We start from the raw sequence: 24,531 nt of genomic DNA on the forward strand, positions 1-24,531 counted from the left end.
ATCGTATGATGTTCCAATCAGAGAATTATTTCTGGACCCACACTATAAAGCGACAATGGCAGTGGACAGATATGAGGAAATTAGAAAAAAAATTTGATTTGATGATAATCGAACTCGTGCAGCGAGGTTCCAAACAGACAAATTAGCCCCTATCAGTTATATCTGGAACATAATTATCAAAAATTGCACCAAACTTTACAATCCTAGTACTAATGTTACAGTAGATGAGCAACTTGTACCCTTCAGAGGACGTTGCAAGTTCATACAATACATGCCCAGTAAACCAGCTAAGTATGGAATAAAAATCTTCTGGATGTGTGATTCTGCAAATTATTATGGCATAAATGGGCTTATCTACTGTGGCAAAGAAGTTGATGCACCAGTACAGAAAGATCTAGAGTCTGAGATTGTGAAAACACTTGCTGTACCAATATACAATTCAGGTAGAAACATTACCATGGACAATTATTTTACCAATGTTGCACTGGGCAATTATCTGCTTGAAAAAGCTGTAACACTTGTTGGTACTATGAAGCCAAACCGACGAGAAATTCCTCAAGCAATGAAGCACAATCCACAGCGAGCACTTTATGAGAGTGTCTTTGGTTTCAACAACATAGCAACACTGGTATCTTACAAAGCGAAGAAGGAGGAATCCGTTATATTACTCAGTACCATGCATTATGATTGCAGTATTGACACCAATGATAGGAAATTGAAACCAGAAATCATCCTGTATTACAATAAAACTAAAGGAGGTGTAGACAAAATGGATGAAATGATGGGAGAATATTCATGCAAGAGGCAAACAAGACGTTGCCTATAATTTTTTCAAATATGCTTGATGTAGCAGCCCTGAATTCATTCATTATTTATACAGAAACTCATCCAGAATTCCACGCAAGGAGGAAGGACAGGAGACACCTATTCTTGAAGGACCTTTGCCATGAACTTATAATGCCTCACATGATGGAGCGAAGCAACATGAAATGCTTGCCAAAGCAAACTAAAGAAGCAATGAAACGGTGTGGCGTACAGTTTCAGGATATTCCAGGGCCAGGAGAAAGAAGACGAAAGCGTTGTTTCATTTGTCCAAGAAACTTAGAGAGGAAAACTGAGTGATATTGTACCACTTGTGGGGAAAATGTCTGTAAAGGACATTCTTCAGAAAAGAAAACATGTGAAAATTGTTTGGAAGACCAATAAAATTGAAAGGAAAAAGTTAGAAAAGAAATGTAGCTGCAGCTAGTTTACTCTACATTTACATACCTTTGGCTACGTTCACACACTGCGTATTTTTGCGCGTTTTGCACGCGCTTTTTCAAAATACGCAATGTGCCTTGTGTCTGCCAGCAAAGTGAATGGGAAATTCACTTTGCCGTTCAGACACTGTTTAATTTTACGCAGTGCGAAAGCGCAGCTGCGTAAAGAATTGACATGTCAATTCTTTACGCACCGCGGTCTGCGCTTTCTCTGATATTGTGCCCATTATAAGTGATGGAATTACACAGCGGTGTTCGCACACTGCGTAATTCCAGTGCTTTTTTACGGAGGTGCAGGAGAAATGAAGGATGTGATGTCATACGGGGACAGCCCTAGGGAAAACAGGAAGAGGAAATCCCACTATTTTGGGATTCTTTGTTCCTGGTTCCCCGCCGCTGCTCACGTGTGACGTCCATCAATGTCGGTGTCCTCATCGAGGCGGTAAGTATATGTACAGTACAGACCAAAAGTTTGGACACACCTTCTCATTTTAAAGATTTTTCTGTATTTTCATGACTATGAAAATTGTACATTCACACTGAAGGCATCAAAACTATGAACACATGTGGAATTATATAGTTAACAAAAAAGTGTGAAACAACTGAAAATATGTCTTATATTCTAGGTTCTTCAAAGTAGCCACCTTTTGCTTTGATGACTGCTTTGCACACTCTTGGCATTCTTTTGATGAACTTCAAGAGGTAGTCACCGGAAATGGTTTTCACTTCACAGGTGTGCCCTGTCAGGTTTAATAAGTGGGATTTCTTGCCTTATAATTGGGGTTGGGACCATCAGTTGTGTTGCGCAGAAGTCTGGTGGATACACAGCTGATAGTCCTGCTGAATAGACTGTTAGAATTTGTATTATGGCAAGAAAAAAGCAGCTAAGTAAAGAAAAAGGAGTGGCCATCATTACTTTAAGAGATGAAGGTCAGTCAGTCTGAAAAATTGGGAAAACTTTGAAAGTGTCCCCAAGTGCAGTTGCAAAAACCATCAAACGCTACAAAGAAACTGTCTCACATGAGGACCGCCCCAGGAAAGGAAGACCAAGAGTCACCTCTGCTTCTGAGGATAAGTTTATCCGAGTCACCAGCCTCAGAAATCGCAGGTTGACAGCAGCTCAGATTAGAGACCAGGTCAATGCCACACAGAGTTCTAGCAGCAGACACATCTCTACAACAACTGTTAAGAGGAGACTTTGTGCAGCAGGCCTTCATGGTAAAATAGCTGCTAGGAAACCACTGCTAAGGACAGGCAACAAGCAGAAGAGACTTATTTGGGCTAAAGAACACAAGGAATGGACATTAGAACAGTGGAAATCTGTGCTTTGGTCTGATGAGTCCAAATTTGAGATCTTTGGTTCCAACCACCGTGTCTTTGTGAGACGCAGAAAAGGTGAACAGATGGACTCTACATGCCTGGTTCCCACTGTGGAGCATGGAAGAGGAGGAGGTGTGATGGTTGTGGGGGTGCTTTGCTGGTGACACTGTTGGGGATGTATTCAAAATCGAAGGCATACTGAACCAGCATGGCTACCACAGCATCTTGCAGCAGCATGCTATTCCATCCGGTTTGCGTTTAGTTGGACCATCATTTATTTTTCAACAGGACAATGACCCCAAACACACCTCCAGGCTGTGTAAGGGCTATTTGACCAAGAGGGAGAGTGATGGGATGCTACGCCAGATGACCTGGCCTCCACAGGCACCAGACCTGAACCCAATCGAGATAGTTTGGGGTGAGCTGGACCGCGGAGTGAAGGCAAAAGGGCCAACAAGTGCTAAGCATCTCTGGGAACTCCTTCAAGATTGTTGGAAGACCATTTCCGGTGACTACCTCTTGAAGCTCATCAAGAGAATGCCAAGAGTGTGCAAAGCAGTCATCAAAGTAAAAGGTGGCTACTTTGAAGAACCTAGAATATAAGACATATTTTCAGTTGTTTCACATTTTTTTGTTAAGTATATAATTCCACGTGTTAATTCATAGTTTTGATGCATTTAGTGTGAATGTACAATTTTCATAGTCATGAAAATACAGAAAAATCTTTAAATGAGGTGTGTCCAAACTTTTGGTCTGTACTGTATGTGTATATGTGTCTGTGTGTCGTGTGTGTACTGTCTGTGTCTATGTGTCGTGTGTGTGAGTGTCCCCCTAGCAGTGTATGTACAGACAGCTTCTGGCTGCAGTACATACACTGCTTAACTTAAAAGAAAAAAACTATGGATACTCACCTATCTGATGGATGGGAGAGGCGTCCGGTCCGGTTGAAGGATGAAAAGCTGGATGGCAGCGCTCAGCTGCGATCCAGCCTGTCATCTCAATGCCATCCCAGCGTGGGAGAACTCTCCTGCTCAAGCGCTGAGCGCAGGAGAATTTCCCACGCTGTCAGTGACGTGCATGAGGTGAGCCGAGTTCATTGGACATGATCTCGGCTCATCTGGATGCCGTCATAGCCAGACACTGAGGAGCGCAAGCATGCCTGCGCTTCTCAGTGTCTGCGGCATGGCAATCTGGATGGCAGCTTTCTGCTGCGGTCCAGCCTGTCATGTGAATGTAGCAGAGCTGAAGCTGTCCTGGGAACCATGGAAAGGTAAGGATGAGGTTGCTTTATTATTTTACTTTTATTGCAGAAGACATTGGCTTCAGCTGGAATGGGCGTGATGGTAAGTATGGTTTAATTTAGAACATTAAAGAATTGTGTGTTTATTTCAATTAAAGGACTTTATTCTGGGTGTTGTGTTTTTTTTAAATACTTTACTAGAAATTCATGGCGGTCATGTCTAATATTGGCGTGACCCCATGAATTTCGGGCTTAGGGCCAGCTGATAATACCAAGCTGGCCCTAACCCCTTTATTACCCAGTGAGCCACCGCACCAGGGCCCTGGATGAGTTGGGTACAGCGCCATAAGATGGCGCTTCTATGAACGCGCCATTTTCTGGGGTGGCTGCGGACTGCAATTTATTTCATGAAATAATTTAAAAAAAAAAAGGGTTTCCCTATATTGTTGTGTCCAGCCAGGTACAAATAGGCAGCTAGTGGTTGGGGGCAGCCAGTTCCTGCCTGCTGTACCTGGCTGGACACAAAAATAGGGCGAAGCCCCACGGCAATTTTTTTTAAAAAGGAAAGGAAAGACAGGAAATGACACTCTTTTTTTCTCTTTTTTTTTTTCAACAAACTTTGTCTGTCTTTGTAGTGTACATTGCAGAAAAAAAACGCATGCGTTAAAAAAACGCAGCAAAAAATGCAGTGTGTGAATGGAGGTGTTTTTTTCACCTGCGAAAAAAAAAGCAGGTAAAAACTGCAGGAAAATATGCGCGAGTAAAAAAAGCAGCAAATAAGCAGTGTGTGAACGTAGCCTTTGTGTGTTTTTCATATCTTTGTTTGAAATTTTGAAAAAAAATAATTTTGGGGGTGTTTTCTACAAAAAATTATAATTAAAATGTTGTGCATTATTGATATCTTATTTTGCAATTTTGAAATAAACTTGTAAAAGTTATTTATGTGAGTAAAAAGGCCCCCGTTACGTAAAAGTGTAGATTTGTGACGTCATGCATGCTAGGGTTAATCATTGCAATAAATTATTTGAATAAACGGTTATGCCATTTGATGCCTACTTTGTCAGTACCTCATGCTTTTTCATAATGAATTCTATTTTTTTATCATGTTTAAAGACTGTTTGCTTTTATTAATAAGGTCTCCATTCTTTTTATATCAGTTGACACACTCCTAATTAGTCACATTTAACCCACAAATGGTTGCATCAATGCAAATAATGCAGTCCAACATTGGGGCCTGGTTTCCGGTGATGTTGGCACACTTAAAGGATCCGTTGATACACTTGATAATACAATGAGAACAAAATTCCCTCCACTGCTTGTCCTATTATAAACTCCTCGTACATAAAACGACAAGTCCTAGCAATGCTCCCTTAAATATAGCTCTAATATAACTGCCTCAACAGTGAAACCACAAGTCCCTGTAGTAGCTGCTCACTCCCTGATGCAGCAGGTCTGCAGTCACACAAGGTTCAAGCTTGGAGCTGCAGGATCCAGGTGCTTGGTAACACAGGGAATGGAAGGCAGGATTCTTCCGTGGAATAAACCAGGCAGGAGTGAGCATCTCCTGGTAACCTGGCTGGTCTGTAGTTGTGGTGAAGCTTCAGGGCTCACTGTTCTATCACAAAGGCTGCAGAACTCTTAGCATTCATGCCATGCTTCTGTCCTGGGTCATTACTGTCTCTCTCCAGCAATGGATGACAGCTCAGCTCTCTCCAGTGCAGTTAGCTCCTCCCTTCTTCTCCAGCTTGCTCAGCCATTTAGTCCTTTCCTCTGCTGCGGCTCCTCCTCTTCCAAGTTGTAAAGAAAAGCAGAGGTTTCTGAGAATTGTAGTACAAGGCAATACAGCAAAAGAGGGATTAATGTCTGTGATTGTAAGGCACTGTCTGCCCCTAGCTGCACCAGTCTCTGTACACCATGCTTCACCTACAGGGGTTACATGTGATCTTTTGAAAAGCTGGCCAGAAAAAATAAAAACTTGAGTTGGCAACCCTGATTGAGGTAATTAATGGCTGTCTGAGGAATGCTCTACTGCTGAATTCATTTAGGCACTTAAATCATCAAAATATGCTGCCAACAGCTCACTTTGCAATTGCTAACCAAATCAATGTAATACTGAGCTGTTAGTTTACCCAGAATGAAGGCTAGAGGGGCCATGAAGAGACATTCATGAGGTAACATCACACCGGTACAACTCCTACAATTATGATGTGGATACTGTACAGTAGCCGGACCCCTCAAATCTTTATTTAGAAACATAGAAAAGTAGAGTTGGAAGGGACCTCCAGGGTCATTTGGTCCAACCCTCTGCTCAATACAGGATTCACTATATCATCTTAGACAGATGTCTGTCCAGCCTCTGTTTGAAGACTTCCATTGAAGGAAAACTCACCACCTCTCGTGGCAGCCTGTTCCACTCATTGATCACTCTCACTGTCAAAAAGGTTTTTCTAATATCTCCCATTCAGTTTCATCCCATTGCTTCTTCTCTTTCTCTGTGCAATTGAGAATAAATCTGATCCCTCTACAGTGTGACTGCCCTTGAGATATTTGTAGACAGATATTAAGGCTGCGTTCACACATTGCGTAGTTCCCTGCGTTTTTTTACGCGCGCGTATTTTCCTGCTTTTTTTACCTGCGTTTTTTTACGCAGGTAAAAAAAGCACCTCCATTCACACACTGCGTTTTTTTACGGAGGTGCAGGAGAAATGAAGTGTGACGAGTATGGACACCTGTATGTAATGTAATGTATGTGTCTGTATGTGTATGTATGTAATGTAATGTATGTGTCTGTGTGTCGTGTGTATACTGTCTGTGTCTATATGTCGTGTGTGTGAGTGTCCCCCTAGCAGTGTATGTACAGACAGCTTCTGGCTGCAGTACATACACTGCTTAAGTTATTAAAAGAACAAAAACTATGGATACTCACCCATCCGATGGATGGGAGAAGCGTCCGGTCCAGTCCCGCGGTTTCCAGCATCTGCCGTGAAGCGATCAGCTGACTGTCAGCTGACCGGCTTGTAAATCAGCTGACTGGCCGGTTACAAGCCGGTTAGCTAACAGCTGATCGCTTCACCGGCACATGCTGGAAGCGCGGGACTGGACCGGACGCCTCTCCCATCCATCAGATAGGTGAGTATCCATAGTTTGTCCTGCGCCTCTGTAAAAAAACGCTGGAATTACGCAGTGTGTGAACACCGCTGCGTAATTCCAGCGCTTATAATGGGCACAATAGTGAGAAAGCGCTGGACGCAGCTGCGTAAAGAATTGACATATCAATTCTTTACGCAGCTGCGCTTTCGCGCTGCGTAAAATCACACAGTGTCTGAACGGCAAAGTGAATTTCCCATTCACTTTGCTGGCAGACACAAGGCACATTGCGTATTTTGAAAAAGCGCGCGCAAATACGCAATGTGTGAACGCAGCCTAAGTCTCCTCTCAGTCTTCTCTTTTGCAAGCTAAACAGTCCCAAATCCTCTAACCGTTCCTCATAGGACATTGTTTGCAGACCGGTCACCATTCTGGTTGCTCTTTTCTGAACTTGCTCCAGTTTCTTCATGTCTTTTTTAAAATGTGGTGCCAAAACTGGACACAGTATTCCAGATGAGGTCTGACCAAAGAGGAGTAGAGGGGGATTGCACTTCTGTCAATGCAACCCAAAATTGTGCTTGCCATTTTTGCTGCTGCATCACACTGTTGACTCATGTTTAGAGATGAGCGGTGTTCGACTCGACCTGTTCGCCAATCTCAAATTCGAGCTGTTTTGGGCGGTGTTCGAGCCGTTCGACGAACCCGAACGATTTGCAAAAAGTCCGGCTGTTCGAGGTTATGTTCGATAACTGTTCATGCACCAAAATCGTAACTGGATTTTTTCACAGTAATACTGTTAATCAATGTTAATACACATTTTCAGTGTACAGCGGGTGGGGGGAGGGGCAGGGGATGGATCTCTGCAGAAATAATTCCGATCTCCATTTTTTTTTTTTCTTTCCCGCATTTACAGTGGGGCTGTGCAGTCTGTCAGCCTATCAGCAGCGCACACACGCAGCAAAGTGCTTTTTTTTTTCACACAAACAAGGGCATGTGTCATTGGCTGTGTATGTCACATGTCCTTGCCTTATAAGACCCAGCCATTTTCCCCGTCGCCACCATTTTCTCACTGCTGCAGCTGAGTGTTAGACGGCACCACTGCTGCTGTTAGTGCTATATTGTGTAACTGTGAATTGCAAGCGAATTTTCTCTTAAATAGACAGATAGGTTTAGGGAGTAGGGACTAGTTTGTAATTGCAGCCCTTTTAAGGGCTAGGTTACAGCAGTTCCTAGCACTTTTTGCCAGGCAGGATTGTGCCAGTGCTGTGCAAGTGTTTTTCACAGCATTTGGCTAAATCTAGCTAAGCCAATCCTTTTGGGCCTCTAGCAGTGTGTGTTAGTCAGTGGAGTAGCTACCTGTGTTGCAATCTACACCACCTGTGTATCTAATACCATTTTTTTACTGCACCTAGCCAAGTAAAACCTTTTGGGCATAGTAGCAGTGTCTGTTACTCATTGGAGTAGCCCATCTGTACCAAGCTACACCACCTTTGAATTTAATAACAATTTTTTACTGCATCTAGCCCAGTAAATAATTTTGGGCCTGTTGCAGTGTCTGTTACTCATTGTAGTAGCCCATCTGTACCAAGCTCCACCACCTTTGAATTTAATAAAAAATTTTTACTGCATCTAGCCCAGTAAATAATTTTGGGCCTGTAGCAGTGTCTGTTACTCATGGTAGTAGCCCATCTGTACCAAGCTACACCACCTTTGAATTTAATAATTTTTTACTGCATCTAGGCCAGTAAATAATTTTGGGCCTGTAGCAGTGTCTGTTACTCATTGTAGTAGCCCATCTGTACCAAGCTCCACCACCTTTGAATTTAATAACATTTTTTTCTACATCTAGCCCAGTAAATAATTTTGGGCCTGTAGCGGTGTCTGTTACTCATTGTAGTAGCCTATCTGTACCAAGCTACACCACCTTTGAATTTAATAACAATTTTTACTGCATCTAGCCCAGTAAATAATTTTGGGCATAGTAGCAGTGTCTGTTACTCATTGTAGTAGCCCATCTGTACCAAGCTACACCACCTTTGAATTTAATAACAATTTTTTACTGCATCTAGCCCAGTAAATAATTTTGGGCATAGTAGCAGTGTCTGTTACTCATTGTAGTAGCCTATCTGTGCCAAGCTTCACCACCTTTGAATTTAATAACAATTTTTTTGCTGCATCTAGCCCAGTAAATAATTTTGGGCCTGTAGCAGTGTCTGTTACTCATTGTAGTAGCCCATCTGTACCAAGCTCCACCACCTTGGAATTTAATAACATTTTATTACTGCATCTAGCCCAGTAAATAATTTTGGGCCTGTAGCAGTGTCTGTTACTCATGGTAGTAGCCCATCTGTACCAAGCTACACCACCTTTGAATTTAATAATTTTTTACAGCATCTAGCCCAGTAAATAATTTTGGGCATAGTAGCAGTGTCTGTTACTCATTGTAGTAGCCTATCTGTGCCAAGCTTCACCACCTTTGAATTTAATAACAATTTTTTTGCTGCATCTAGCCCAGTAAATAATTTTGGGCCTGTAGCAGTGTCTGTTACTCATTGTAGTAGCCCATCTGTACCAAGCTCCACCACCTTGGAATTTAATAACATTTTATTACTGCATCTAGCCCAGTAAATAATTTTGGGCCTGTAGCAGTGTCTGTTACTCATGATAGTAGCCCATCTGTACCAAGCTACACCACCTTTGAATTTAATAATTTTTTACAGCATCTAGCCCAGTAAATAATTTTGGGCCTGTAGCAGTGTCTGTTACTCATTGTAGTAGCCCATCTGTACCAAGCTCCACCACCTTTGAATTTAATAACATTTTTTTCTGCATCTAGCCCAGTAAATAATTTTGGGCCTGTAGCGGTGTCTGTTACTCATTGTAGTAGCCTATCTGTACCAAGCTCCACCACCTTTGAATTTAATAACAATTTTTTACTGCATCTATCCCAGTAAATAATTTTGGGCATAGTAGCAGTGTCTGTTACTCATTGTAGTAGCCCATCTGTACCAAGCTACACCACCTTTGAATTTAATAACAATTTTTTACTGCATCTAGCCCAGTAAATAATTTTGGGCATAGTAGCAGTGTCTGTTACTCATTGTAGTAGCCTATCTGTGCCAAGCTCCACCACCTTTGAATTTAATAACAATTTTTTTGCTGCATCTAGCCCAGTAAATAATTTTGGGCCTGTAGCAGTGTCTGTTACTCATTGTAGTAGCCCATCTGTACCAAGCTCCACCACCTTTGAATTTAATAGCAATTTTTTACTGCATCTAGCCCAGTAAATAATTTTGGGCCTGTAGCAGTGTCTGTTACTCATTGTAGTAGCCCATCTGTACCAAGCTACACCACCTTTGAATTTAATAACAATTTTTTACTGCATCTAGCGCAGTAAATAATTTTGGGCATAGTAGCAGTGTCTGTTACTCATTGTAGCAGCCCATCTGTACCAAGCTACACCACCTTTGAATTTAATAACAATTTTTTACTGCATCTAGCCCAGTAAATAATTTTGGGCCTGTAGCAGTGTCTGTTACTCATTGTATTAGCCCATCTGTACCAAGCTACACCACCTTTGAATTTAATAACAATTTTTTACTGCATCTAGGCCAGTAAATAATTTTGGGCCTGTAGCAGTGTCTGTTACTCATTGTAGCAGCCCATCTGTACCAAGCTACACCACCTTTGAATTTAATAACAATTTTTTACTGCATCTAGGCCAGTAAATAATTTTGGGCCTGTAGCAGTGTCTGTTACTCATTGTAGTAGCCCATCTGTACCAAGCTACACCACCTCTGAATTTAATAACAATTTTTTACTGCATCTAGCCCAGTAAATAATTTTGTGCCTGTAGCAGTGTCTGTTACTCATTGTAGTAGCCCATCTGTACCAAGCACCACCACCTTTGAATTTAATAACATTTTTTTCTGCATTTAGCCCAGTAAATAATTTTGGGCCTGTAGCAGTGTCTGTTACTCATTGTAGTAGCCCATCTGTACCAAGCTACACCACCTTTGAATTTAATAACAATCTTTTACTGCATCTAGCGCAGTAAATAATTTTGGGCATAGTAGCAGTGTCTGTTACTCATTGTAGAAGCCCATCTGTACCAAGCTACACCACCTTTGAATTTAATAACAATTTTTTACTGCATCTAGCCCAGTAAATAATTTTGGGCCTGTAGCAGTGTATGTTACTCATTGTATTAGCCCATCTGTACCAAGCTACACCACCTTTGAATTTAATAACATTGTTTTACTGCATCTAGGCCAGTAAATAATTTTGGGCCTGTAGCAGTGTCTGTTACTCATTGTAGCAGCCCATCTGTACCAAGCTACACCACCTTTGAATTTAAAAACAATTTTTTACTGCATCTAGGCCAGTAAATAATTTTGGGCCTGTAGCAGTGTCTGTTACTCATTGTAGTAGCCCATCTGTACCAAGCTCCACCACCTTTGAATTTAATAACATTTTTTTCTGCATTTAGCCCAGTAAATAATTTTGGGCCTGTAGCAGTGTCTGTTACTCATTGTAGTAGCCTATCTGTACCAAGCTCCACCACCTTTGAATTTAATAACAATTTTTTACTGCATCGAGCCCAGTAAATAATTTTGGGCCTGTAGCAGTGTCTGTTACTCATTGTAGTAGCCCATCTGTACCAAGCTACACCACCTGTGTATCTAATAAAATTGTTTACTGCATCTAACTCAGCCAATCCTTTTGGGCTAGTACCACAGTTTGGCCACTCAGCTCTGCTCGGTTTCCATCCATTGTTTTTGGTGCAAACAACTACAGAGTTGTCAATTAGTTAACCACAAAAATGAGTGGCAAAAGGCCTGCTGCTGGTGGAAAGGGGAATAGGCGTGTTGGAAAGGGAAAAAAAGGTTGTGTCCGTGGGGTAGGTGTAAAAGCAACAGTAACATCTGCAAAAGAAAGACCATCTTCTAGCCAAACTAAGATGTCTGCTTCTTTTCCTGGACAATGTGATACGATCCCTTTCTTACGAACACGCCCATTGCTACAAATTCCAGATGAAGCACAAAAACAGCAGGTGCTTCAACGGATATCAAGTGCTCCTTCAAGTGGGCTCTCTTCCACCTCAACTTCAACATCACAAATACTCCAGTCCTCAGAGGTGTCACCCCAATCGCACTTGCTTCCTCACAGCTCCCAAGTCTCCAGCTGCCTGTCTGAGTATGGGGTAATACAGTTGGTTGAGTCTGCAGAGCTGTTTACTCATACTGTAACCTGGGAATCGGAGGTCTGCTCCAGAGCTTCTGTGAATCCAGATGAGGGAATGATCTGCACTGATGCCCAGAATCTTTATGAGTCGGATCCAGGACCAGATGAAGAAGGTTCTGAGCATAATGTAGACCCTCGTTCCCAAACTGTAACTCCTGTTGGTGGAGACAATGATGAAGACGATGATGAGACTCAAATACCTGATTGGAGCGACAACTTGACTTTTCGGTCAGGGCAGGAAGAGGTTGGCTCTGAGGACGACGGGTGTGAGAACACACAGGGTGATGATGACGAGGTTGGAGATCCCACTTACTGTCAACCCACAGTCAGCTAGTCGATGAGGTCAGCAGAGGAGGTGGAGGAGGATGCTATTGACGACGAGATTAGGTTGCGTCTTCCTGGACAGAGACCGAGTACTGGAAGCACGTCAACAACTGCATCCTCAACCACAACTCTGCCTCTGACCACAAGTCATGGTGGCTCTTCAGGTCGCATGGGCTTAAAGCCTTGCATAGCCTGGGCATTTTTTCAGATCGATAAGGATGACCCAACTCGTGTTATCTGTAATATTTGTCACCAAAAACTAAGTAGAGGCCAAAAAATCCATAGTTTGAGTACTTCATGCACGAACTGTCACATGGATATGAAGCATAAGTTGCAGTGGGAAGCTCACTGTGCTAAAATGCGGCCTAGCGGGCCGGGCCAACCACCGTCTGCCCCATCTTGTGCATCCGCGGCCTCTTCATCCTCTGTGACTGGGGGGACAGCAGTTACACATGTTTTTGGACGCAGACCTGCCACCTCTTTACCCGCAACAGCCAGTGTGATTGGCAGGTCATCATTTCATTTGGAAGTAGAAACACCAGCTGGTGTTGAGCGCTCTCCGACATCGAGAGCACCACTTTTGGATCAAGGCAACCTAACATGTCCGCCTGCATCTTCCTCACAGACCGGCAGTTTGCCGGGGACACCCTACTCAACCCCGTCTAAGCACAACAGCCAGCCCTCGGTCCCTCAGATGTGGACAAGTAAAAGACCATTTCCTCCTAGCCATGACAAAGCTAAGAGGTTGAATTTCACCATCTGCAAGCTGTTGGCTACAGAAATGCTGCCTTTCCGCCTGGTGGACACATAGGATTTTCGAGACCTTATGTCCGTCGCAGTGGCCCAGTACCAGATGCCCAGTCGGCACTACTTCTCAAAGAAAGGTGTGCCTGCGCTCCACCAGCACACAACATCACCGCTTCTTTGAGAAACTCTGTGTGTGACAGGGTGCATTTCACCACAGACACTTGGACGAGTAGGCATGGACAGGTTCGTTACATGTCGCTGACTGGGCACTGGGTAACTATGGTGACAGCAGGACAAGGGGCTGCGGTCCAAGTCTTGCCGTCCCCACAAGTTGTGCGTCAATCCTCTTTATCTAGAAATTCCTCCACTGCTTCTGCCTCCTCAACCTCCTCTCGGTCCTCCACCTGCACCCAAAGCCTGTCTGGTAATGCCACCCGCTTTCTAACTGCGCAGAAGGAATCCTGCACACCTCCTTACTATGCTGGCAGCAGGGCTCAACGGCAGTAGGCTTTTTTTACTATGAAATGTCTGGGAAATGTGAGTCACACAGCTGAGGAGTTGTGGTCAGCTTTGGAGACCCAGTTTCATGAATGGTTGTCTCCACTGGACCTGCAACCAGGGAAGGCAGTTTGCGACAATGCTGCAAACCTGGGTGCGGCCCTTCGCCGGGGCAATGTCACACACGTGACTTGTATGGCTCACGTGTTGAACCTGGTTGTCCAGCAATTTTTAGCCCACTATCCCGGACTAGATGGCCTTCTGCAGAGGGCACGGTTTCTGTGTTCTCACTTCCGCCGTTCGCATCCCGCTGCTCAACGACTTACATCTCTACAGAAGTTGTTGGGCCTGCCAGTTCACCGGCTGAAATGCGATGTGCCGACACGGTGGAATTCAACTCTGCACATGTTGCAGCGACTATGGCAGCACCGACAAGCCCTGGTGCAATACGTTCTGACGTATAGCCTGGGCCAATGAAATCCAGAGGTGGGGCAAATCACGCTACAGGAGTGGTCTCAGTTCAGGGACCTATGCACCCTTCTGCACAGTTTTGAAATGGCGACGAAGATGTTTAGTGCTGACGATGCCATTATCAGCATGACTATTCCGGTGATCAACATGCTGGAGCACACGTTAAACAGAATTCTGAGTCAGGTGGTGAGACAAGAGGAGGTGGAGGAAGTAGAGGAGGAGTCGTATGAAGGGATAACATCTCCAAGGTCCAGACGGTCGGCAGCACCAAGGTGGCAGGCATGGGAGGGTGGGGGAGAGGGATTAACCAGGGCGCATGGTAGCAGCCAAACTGTTGAGGAAGGTGCAGGAGCCCAGGAAGAACTGGAGGACGAACTGGCAATGGGCATGATCACATTTCTGTTGTGCGAGGTTGGGGGGAGAGGGAAGAGGAAGGAAGCATGATTCTTATCTCGCCACCAACACAACAAGGACTTGGTGCTTCTGGATGCGCAAGACACATGAGTGCCTTCTTGCTGCACTTCCTGCAACATGACCCTCGGATTGTCAGAATTCGAAGTAATCCCGACTACTGGGTTGCCACACTCTTAGATCCCCGGTACAAAAGTAAATTTGCCGAAATAATTCCTGCCATAGAAAGGGATTCACACATGCAGGAGTATCAGCAGAGGCTGTTGCGGAATCTTACCTCAAAACACCAGTGGTGCACGTAGTGAATCTCACAGTTCTAACTTGCCAACCGTGGGACTGTTGAGTCTTCACTCAAACCGTAACAGTAACACAGTATCTGCTGCTAACAGCAATTTTTTGGAATCATTTCACCACTTTTTTAGACCATCCTTTGCAAGGCCACAGGAGACAAGAAGTCTGACACATAGTCAACGCCTAGAGAGGATGGTACAGGAGTATCTCCAAGTGAACATCGAAGCCATGACTGTGCTCATTTTGGGCTGCCAATCTGGAAAAATGGCCTGAGCTCGCCACTCATGCCTTGGAGATCTTGTCATGCCCCACAGCCAGCGTTCTCTCTGAACGTGTGTTCAGCGCTGCTGGTGGTGTGCTGACAGATAAGCGCACGTGGCTGTCCACTGAGAATGTAGACAGACTCACGTTCATAAAGATGAACAAATCATGGATCCGCAAGGACTTTTCGACCCCTGTGTCATCCTGGGGAGACTAAAAGCTTGAGGATTTGGTAAAATCACCTCACAAACCGTTTTAAGCAACTCTGGGGCAATTGATGCCACTTAAGTGTTGTCTGTGCCACAATTTTTGGAAAAAATGGAGACTCTTTTTGGAGTCCCCTTGCTGTGTTTTACGTGACGTTGGCATCGTCAATTCCAGGTGGGTTGGGTCGCCCCCCCCCTTTTAACCGTAGGAAAATACATACACTATGGCTTGGGGTAACACAGATGGTTGGGTCTCAAGAGCTGTTTACTCAGAGGTCTGCTCCAAAGCTTCAGTGTCTGCTAGTCAGCGTAGCAGCCCAGCTGTGAAGCAAGCTGCATCTAGCCCAGGCAATACTTTGGGCGTAGTAGCCCAGCTGCCAAGCAAGCTGCACCGCCTGTGTATCTAATAAGAATTTTTAACTGCATTTAGCCCAGGCAATACTTTGGGCGTAGTAGCCCAGCTGTGAAGCAAGCTGCACCACCTGTGTATCTAATAAGAATTTTTAATTGCATCTAGCCTAGGCAGACTGTGGGGACCCCCAACCAAACCCAGACGCTCAGCCCCCATACTGCCCCCCTTTCCTTGACAATACAGTAATGTAACTCTTACAACTGGATGGGTGAGGATCGGTCACAGCTTTATTAACTCTTTATACTCATTCCATTAGAAAGGCATTTTATTTCTAAAATAATTCAGCTTGTTGCAGCATGCCCTGGGTCTCCACACCGGCAAGTTGGCCAACAAGTGTAACTCTCCAACATGTCCTTTCTATTTCCAGGCCATGGAGGATCCTGCGTACTCGTATGCAGGACTCTGACCCCCATCCATCACTCTTAACGCTTGTTCCACTCCGTCCTGGAGTCCTGACAGGAATATGTCCAGTTCAATATCCATTAAGTGAACACCATCGGGCCGTATGAGGCCTGCTTTATCTCCTTCCAGTTGTCGGTGTCGTATCACTACACCGCCTCTGTCTCTTATACATTTTGCCATCCGAATATTTATTACCCGCCTTGTCCGTTCGATGGCCGTGATGTCTCGCGCACCTTGCCATACCGCTATCGGCACAATCTCTGACCATACTATAGTTAGTTTTGTGAAAAATTCTTTGAAGCGCTCAGTGTCTAGTTTCATTATTGCCATTAGTTCTGCGCTCTTGTGATGACCTAGGTCGTTTCCCCTGGCCTGTATAACTAAGATGACCGGACCTCTTGCCTCTCTCCCTACCTTGATTACCTCCATTAGTACCTGTGGCCATTGCAGGCCTCTAATACCTCTCCAGTTGAAATATGTGTTATAAAACTCTAATTTCCTCCTTCCTGGGCGGACTTTCGCCCTTTTTTCTGCCCAATATATATACGAGTGGCCTATCACCCACACTGTTGGCTTAGCGTAACCTGTAAAAGAAACAAACCACGTTAGGATAACAAGTCCTGTCTTATGTATCTCGCCAAACGCGTGGATCGCCATCTCCCTATCCTCTGAACTTCTGTTTCTGACAGTCCTGCTCTTGCTGCTTCCGTGGCTGTGCCTATGCGGAATGAGTGTGTCCCGTAATCTTTGGGGTGGTTCCCTGCTGATGTTAGGCATTTATTAAATATAGCTTGGAACTGGTATCTTGATAATGGCGTTCCATCAATGTGTGATAGGAAGAAATTATTTGTGATCTGATGGTTATATATGTTTTTACTATTGTTACCCGACTCAGTGTACCCTTTGTGGGTTGTAGAAGTACCCAAGTGCCCCTGCCCGCTGGAACCATTTTCGGTTTGCGTATGCGTAGACGTATTGCATTATTGGCTATGACTACGTCCTGGTGTAATAAGCCTCCACTGGTGGTAATTTTGGATTGAGGGACTAATTCGCTTATGCATAGCGCCCCGAAGAAGGCGATCGCAAATGCAGTAGACAGTAGTGTTGCTTCAAATTGTGAGTGTCATGTTAATGGTGTTAGGGATATGATGTGAGAAATCAGTTTTAGTGACACGGGACGTCTACACTCCTGACTTGGCTGACCCCTTTTCCTCCCTTTTATGTATTGTCTGATGATGAATCTCTTTGTCACATCTCCCCAATTCAGTAGTTGGAAGTGAAATGCTACTCCAGTCAGCCACCGCTGCGCTGACGCCCCTGATATGCCCCTCATCATTAGCTGGTGGAGAAATTCTATGTTGACTTGTAATCTGGCTTGTTCACATTGGTCAACCCGTCTACCTGCTACTAGTCGTGTCCACTGTTCCCATGCCTTACCGTATGCTTGCCACGTCGACGGGGCAACTGATGCTCTGATTAATGGCATCAACTATTCGCCACTAGATCCCATAGGGAGGGTGGGCAACTGTTGCCCGATGGGTGGGCGTTGGGGAGGAGCTCTGTGAAAATCTCCCAATTGAATTGTGATAAAGCATTAGCAGCAGCGTTAGACCCCAGCGCGGACCCATATATTGTGGTTTTGGCACAGGAATGCTAGCCGGCGTAGTAGGCCTAGCACTGGGAGAGACGATGATGCCATCTTATTATGCAGTGCGCTAGGCTGGTGTTTTTTGTTATGAAGCGTATATTTTTGTTAGCCAGGCGCGCGCCCCATATTTCTATTGCTACCACTATTGGGAAAAGTTCCAGGAGTGTCTGTTTTTTTGTCAACACTTGTTCTGCCCAATACGGAGGCCATAAGCTTGTGCACCATTGGTTATTTAGTATCGCTGCATATCCGCCTGATTCTGCCGCCCCGGTGAATAATCTTAGTTCAATGTTGGACTGTTCTGCTGACATAAATAACGTGTGACCGTTGAATGATTATAAGAAGGTTTTCCACACCTCTAAGTCCGCACGTAGCTGCCTGCTGATTCTGATTCTATGACTAAGTTTTGATGCCCTTTTTGTTGCGGGTGATAAATGACAAGAAAAAACCCTTCCGACTGGCATCACCCGGCTCGCAAACACGAGGAGACCTAGTAATACTTGCATCTGCTGTAGTGTTACTTTCCATACTGCGCAAAAACCCTAGATCAGGTGTAATGTTTTTGTATTTTTTCCCATGGGAGGTGGAACAACCTTGCTGTTGTGTCAATTTCGATGCCTAAGAATGATAGATTTGTTGTGGGGCCTATGGTTTTTGTTGGGCATAATGGGACTCCAAACCGACGGGAGATGTTTGTGAATTCGTTGAGTAAGGGGCAGCGAAAGGGGATGACCAATCGCCACGGCCCGCGGAGGGGCCACCACAGTCAGTGACTCCTTCCTTATTTAGTATAGAGTCTACCAATACTTTGGGCGTAGTAGCCCAGCTGTGAAGCAAGCTGCACCGCCTGTGTATCTAATAACTATTTTTTACTGCATCTAACCCAGCCAATCATTTGCTAGTATTGCTAGTAGCAGAGTCGCATGGGCTCTAAACCTTGCATAGCCTGGGCATTTTTTGAGATCACTAAGGATGACCCAACTCATGTTATCTGTAACATTTGTCACCAAAAGCTAAGTAGAGGCCCAAAAAACAATAGTTTGAGTACTTTATGCTTGAACCGTCACATGGATATGAAGCATAAGTTGCAGTGCGAAGCTCACTGTGCTACAATGTGGCCTAGCGGGCCAGACCAACTACCATCTGCCCCACCTGTGTCAACCTGGGGAGACTAAAAGCTTGAGGATTTTGGAAAATCACCTCACCAACCATTTTAAGCAACTCTGGGACAATTGATGCCACTTAAGTGGTGTCTGTGCCACAATTTTTGGAAAAAATGGAGACTCTTTTTGGAGTCCCCTTGCTACGTTTTACATGACGTTGGCATCATCAATTCGAGGTGGGTCGGGTCTCCCCCCCCTTTTAACCGTAAGAAACTACATACACTATGGCTTGGGGTAACACAGATGGTTGAGTCTGAAGAGCTGTTTACTCATACTATAGCCTGGGAATCAGAGGTCTGCTCCAAAGCTTCAGTGTCCGCTAGTCAGCGGAGTAGCCATCGTCTGTAGATCTAATTACAAATTTTTAACTGCATCTAGCCCAGGCAATACTTTGGGCCTAGTAGCACTGTCTGCTAGTCAGCGGAGTAGCCCAGCTGTTAAGCAAGCTACATCACCTGTGGTTTGGACACTTAATTTTTTCAAAGGAAACGCTTCGGGCCCCCGGGACACTCAGTGACGAGCATTGGGGAGGCGCCCCAAGGCAAGTGGGCTGGGACTGGCGGTAGCACGCCTTGCGGTGTTCCGCCAAGCTTGATCCTTATAAAAGCTTTTTAACTGCAGCAGCTTTAGTGGACGCTACTGGAACTGGAATTACCGCAGCTGCAGGAATCAGACTTGCCCTCCAATAGATCCTCCAATAGATCCTGGTAAAAGGATTTAAAGTGTACTCATTCAAATTACAGAGCCAATTTAAATTACAGAGATTAGACCTGCCTCCACCGCGAGGGGTCTCAACCCACCAGCGGACAGGCACCAGTTTTGGGAGAGGGGGGCTGGCCGTCAGGGTCCACCTCGGCTCTGGCACAAACCCGGCGACACGGAGGTCGCACGGGCAGGAACGGACTGGCCGTGTCGGCTTCGCACTCCAGCGTAGTCCCTCTGCCCGCTCGCGCCCGTAACCTCAAAGGGATGCGCAAGCGGCTTTTCTTCCATGGGCTGTTCCCCGTCCAGCAGGAACGTGGGTAAGCTCAGGTCGGCCTTCCACCTTAGTCACTTACCTCCCTCGCCTTCTTTCCTTCTTCCGTTCTCCATCTAACCCCTCGGCTCTGTGGTGTCCGCTCTCCCTCCAGCTCTCTCCTTCTCACAGGTGGACTACCGTGTGTATTCACACTGTGGCGAATCTTTTGGGCCCAGGCATAAGAAGTTGTCGAGGTAATGGATAATCTGTGGCCCCTTAGAAACGTCCATGACAACCCATTTGAGGAAGCAACTAAACGCCTCAAATAGTGAGCAGGATCTGGAGCACCCCATGGGCAAACAGTGATCTATATAGTATGCTCCTTCCCAGAAGCAGCCCAATAGGCGCCCCCTCAATGTCTGTTTTGGCCATTAGGGTGCCCCTTCCCAACTTCTTGACCCGCCTGATTGCCTTGTCAAAGGATGTACAGTATATACTACTGTACTTGGTTCCGCGTCGATGTCGTTTACTAACCTGCCCCTTGGATATGACAAATGGTCGATTAGTCCGAATGTATTGGGTTCCATTTTTGGCACGACTCCCAACGGGGATACCACTACGTCTTGTAAGGAAAATGTTCTGAATGGAACCGCCATTCTACCTAAAGATATTTCTTTTTTTAATTTTCTTGTCACGACGTCTGGGTGTTGGTAGGCTGATTTTAGATTTTTACTCCAGCCTTTCTTGGTTTTAGAAGGGCATGACATGCCTATATCTGTGTCTCCCCCTCCTTTTACTCCTCCACCTCTTTTCTTTTCGCATGACTATGTGTACTTGTCACTTTTCCATGTGTTAGTTGTGTCTTCTGAGCAGTTTGTCAGCTTTTGGACACCTTTGAAAGTGTTTTCTATGTGTTTCTATGTGTTTTTGTTTGCCTGCCATTGGTTTTAACGGTGTTTGACGGTGTTCGACAAACAGTTCGACGAACAGTTCGGCGAACATACCGGTGTTCGATGAACCGAACCCGAACACTACGGGGGTGGCTCAACTCTACTCATGTTCAGTCTGTGATCTATTAATATACCCAAGTCTTTTTCATATGTGCTGTTGCTTAGCCCTATTCCTCCCATTCTGTATATGCTTTTTTCATTTTTCTTGTCCAAATGTAGGACTTTGCATTTCTCCCTGTTAAAACCATTCTGTTATTTGCTGCCCACAGTTTCAGTTCGTTTAGATCTTTTTGAATTCTCTCTCTCTCTCTTCTCTAGTATTAGCTCTCCCTCCTAGCTTTGTGTCATCAGCAAATTTAATCAGTTTACCCTCAATTCCTTCATCTAAATCATTGATAAAGATGTTGAACAACACATGGCACAGGACAGAGCCTTGTGATACCCCACTTGAGACATTCTTCTAACTGGATGTGCAACCATTTATGACCACTTTTTGGGTCCGATCACTAAGCCAGTTATGAATCCACCTAACAGTTGCCTTGTCCATTCCATAGTTGGTATATTTTTTTTAATAAGGATGGTATGAGATACTTTGTCAAATGCTTTGCTGAAGTCAAGATATACTATATCTACTGCGTTTCCCTGATCCACCCAGTAAGTGATTCTATCACAGAAGGAGATTAAGTTAGTCTGTCATGACTTATTAGTTACAAACTCATGCTGGCTCTGGTTAATCACTTCATTCTCATAAAGGTACTTGCAGACATGATGTTTAATAACTTGCTCAAAGATCTTTCCTGGTATAGAAGTAAGGCTCACAGGCCTATAATTCCCTGGGCCCACCTTCTTCCCCTTTTTGAAGATAGGGACAATATTCGCTCTTCTAAAGTCTTCTGGGACTTCTCTTGTTCTCCAAGAATTCAATAATTTCCTCTGCTATCTCCTTCAGTACCCTAGGATGTAATTCATCTGCACATGGAGACTTCAATTCATTTATGTTAGCTAAGTATTCCCTCACTATTTCTCTGTTTATAGATCGTGTTGATTCTTCTATTCCTTCAACAGTACAGTGAAGATCAGTTGATGTTACATTTACTTTCTGAGTGAAAACAGATGTAAAATAGGAATTTAAAATTCGGTCTTTTCAGCATAATTTTTTACCACTTTACCATGTTCATCCTGTAAAAATCCTATAGCATCTTTGACTTTTGTTTTACTTTTGAAATACCCCCAAAATCCTTTCTTATTGCTTTTGACATCTCTTGCAAGCCTTAATTCATTAGCATATTTAGCTAATCTGATGTGTGCCATACGTGTTCTGCAGACAGCATTATTTTCTTCTTTAGATACAGTGAAGGAAATAATTATTTGATCCATTGCTGTTTTTGTAAGTTTGCCCACTGACACACACATGAACAGTTTATAATTTTAAGGGTAGGTTAATTTTAACATTGAGAGATAGAATATAAAAAAAAATCAAGAAAATCGCATTGTATAAATTAGATCATGGACAAGATCATAGACCTGCACAAAGCAGGAATGGGCTATAAAACCATAAGTAAGACGCTGGGTGAGAAGGAGACAACTGTTGGTGCAATAGTAAGAAAATGGAAGAAATACAAAATGACTGTCAATCAACAGTGTGATAGTTAATTAATCCAGGGATTTAATCTGACTGCCAGATTGGTGTCGGGAAGTGAATTTTTCCTCAATGATGTAAATTGGCCTATACCGCATGTTTTTTTGTTGCCTTCCCCTGGATCAACGCTGCGGAATAGCTGCAGTGCACAAGAAATAGGCTGAACTGGATGGACGCTTGTCTTTTTTCGGCCTTATAAACTATGTAACTATGTAACATCGATCTGGGGCACAATGCAAAATCTCACCTCGTGGGGTATCCTTGATCATGAGGAAGGTGAGAGATCCGCCTACAACTACACCAGGGGAACTTGTTAATGATCTCAAGGCAGCTGAGACCACAGTCACCAAGAAAACCATTGGTAACACATTTCCCCTTAAAGGTTTAAAATCCTGCAGTGCCCGCAAGGTTCCTCTGCTCAAGAAGGCACATGTGCAGGCCCATCTGAAGTTTGCCAATGAACACATGGATGATTCTGTGAGTTATTGGGAGAAGGTGCTGTGGTCAGATGAGACAAAATTTGAGCTCTTTGGCATTAACTCAACTCGCCGTGTTGGGAGGAAGAGAAATGCTGCCTATGACCCAAAGAACACTGTTCCAACTGTCAAGCATGGAGGTGGAAACATTATGTTTTGGGGGTGTTTCTCTGCTAAGGGCACATGACTACTTCACCACATCAATAGGAGATTGGACGGAGCCATGTTCTGTAAAATCCTGAGAGACAACTTCCTTCCCTCCACCCGGACATTAAAAATGGATCATGGCTGAGTCTTCCAGCAAGACAATGACCCAAAACATACCCAAAACATACAGCCAAGGCAACAAAGGAGGGGCTCAAAAAGAAGCACATTAAGGTCATGGAGTGGCCTAGCCAGTCTCCAGACCTTAATCCCATAGAAAACTTACGGAGGGAGTTGAATCTCCGAGTTGCCAAGTGACAGCCTCAAAATCTTAATGCTTTAGAGATGATCTGCAAAGAGGAGTGGACCAAAATTCCTCCTGACTTGTGCACAACCCTCATCATCAACTACAAAAAAAGTATTAAGTGTTGTTTGCCAGAGGAATCAAATACTTATTTCTCACTGCAAAATACAAATAAATGTATCTAATTTATACAATGTGATTTTCTTGATTTTGTTTTGGGATATTCTATCTCTCAATGTTAAAATTAACCCTTAAAATTATAGACTCTTCATGTCTTTGTCAGTGGGCTAACTTACAAAAACATCAAGGGATCAAATAATTATTTCCTTCACTGTATACCGTGGTGGTGTGGGTCGGAGGCAGCGGTGGCGGCAGCAGCGGCGATTGAGTGTGGTCGTACTGCAGGTAGCGGGTGGCAGGGCAGGAAGAGGGATCACACACAGCAAAATCAGCGGCGCCACCATTAATGCACTACGCTGCATTACACAGGAGAAAGTGGGCAGTCCTGGGCCAGATCACATGCTGTAGTGACGATACAAAAGGCCTGGCCTCTTTTGTATCGTCACTGCAGCATGTGATCTGGCCCGGGACCGCTCACTTACTCCTGTCTAAGACTGTCATAGTGAATTCAAAACAGCGCCGTTGATCCCTGATGATCCTCTCCCTGCAGTGCCACCCTGCTCCTTCCAAGCAAGAAACAGTGAGACAAGCATTACTCTAGTTAAAGTACATACAGCAAAACACTGTACCACTGTGATGAACTATAACTCCCAGCATGCCATAGAAGCTGCAGGACATGTTGGGAGTTATAGTTCTCAGGGAAATCACATGAAATAAATGCAGGGTGAACTATAACTCCCAGCATGCCATAGGAGCTGAAGGACATTCTAGGAGTTATACAGTACATCCCATCTACCCTGATACCGTTCCTCCATGACCTTAACTCCAAGCATTTTGTAGCTCTTCAAGAGTTTCTTGACAATTTTGATGTAATTGTTTGCTCGTGTATTTACAAGAAAGTCCTTGACAAGGTATTTGAATAATAACCAAGCATTTCTGACATTGTCCCAGTG

The 24,531-nt window shown here is 44.3% G+C and overlaps 1 protein-coding gene and 1 long non-coding RNA gene across 5 annotated transcripts in view; one reads left to right on the forward strand and one right to left on the reverse strand.

Annotated features, from left to right (window-relative positions):
* Positions 1-5,553, reverse strand: part of LOC141157231 (uncharacterized) — a 152,070-nt gene extending 146,517 nt beyond the window's left edge. Inside the window, exon 1 of the long non-coding RNA XR_012247770.1 lies at positions 5,258-5,553. This is a non-coding gene — a long non-coding RNA (uncharacterized lncRNA). The remainder of the gene's footprint in view (positions 1-5,257) is intronic.
* Positions 1-24,531, forward strand: part of LOC141157210 (probable ATP-dependent RNA helicase DDX60) — a 1,123,923-nt gene that overhangs the window by 153,395 nt on the left and 945,997 nt on the right. The window lies entirely within an intron of this gene.

This window comes from Phyllobates terribilis, unplaced genomic scaffold (genome assembly GCF_046119375.1).
Source record: "Phyllobates terribilis strain yellow unplaced genomic scaffold, ASM4611937v1 Scaffold_1__5_contigs__length_1240528914, whole genome shotgun sequence".
NCBI lineage: Eukaryota > Metazoa > Chordata > Amphibia > Anura > Dendrobatidae > Phyllobates > Phyllobates terribilis.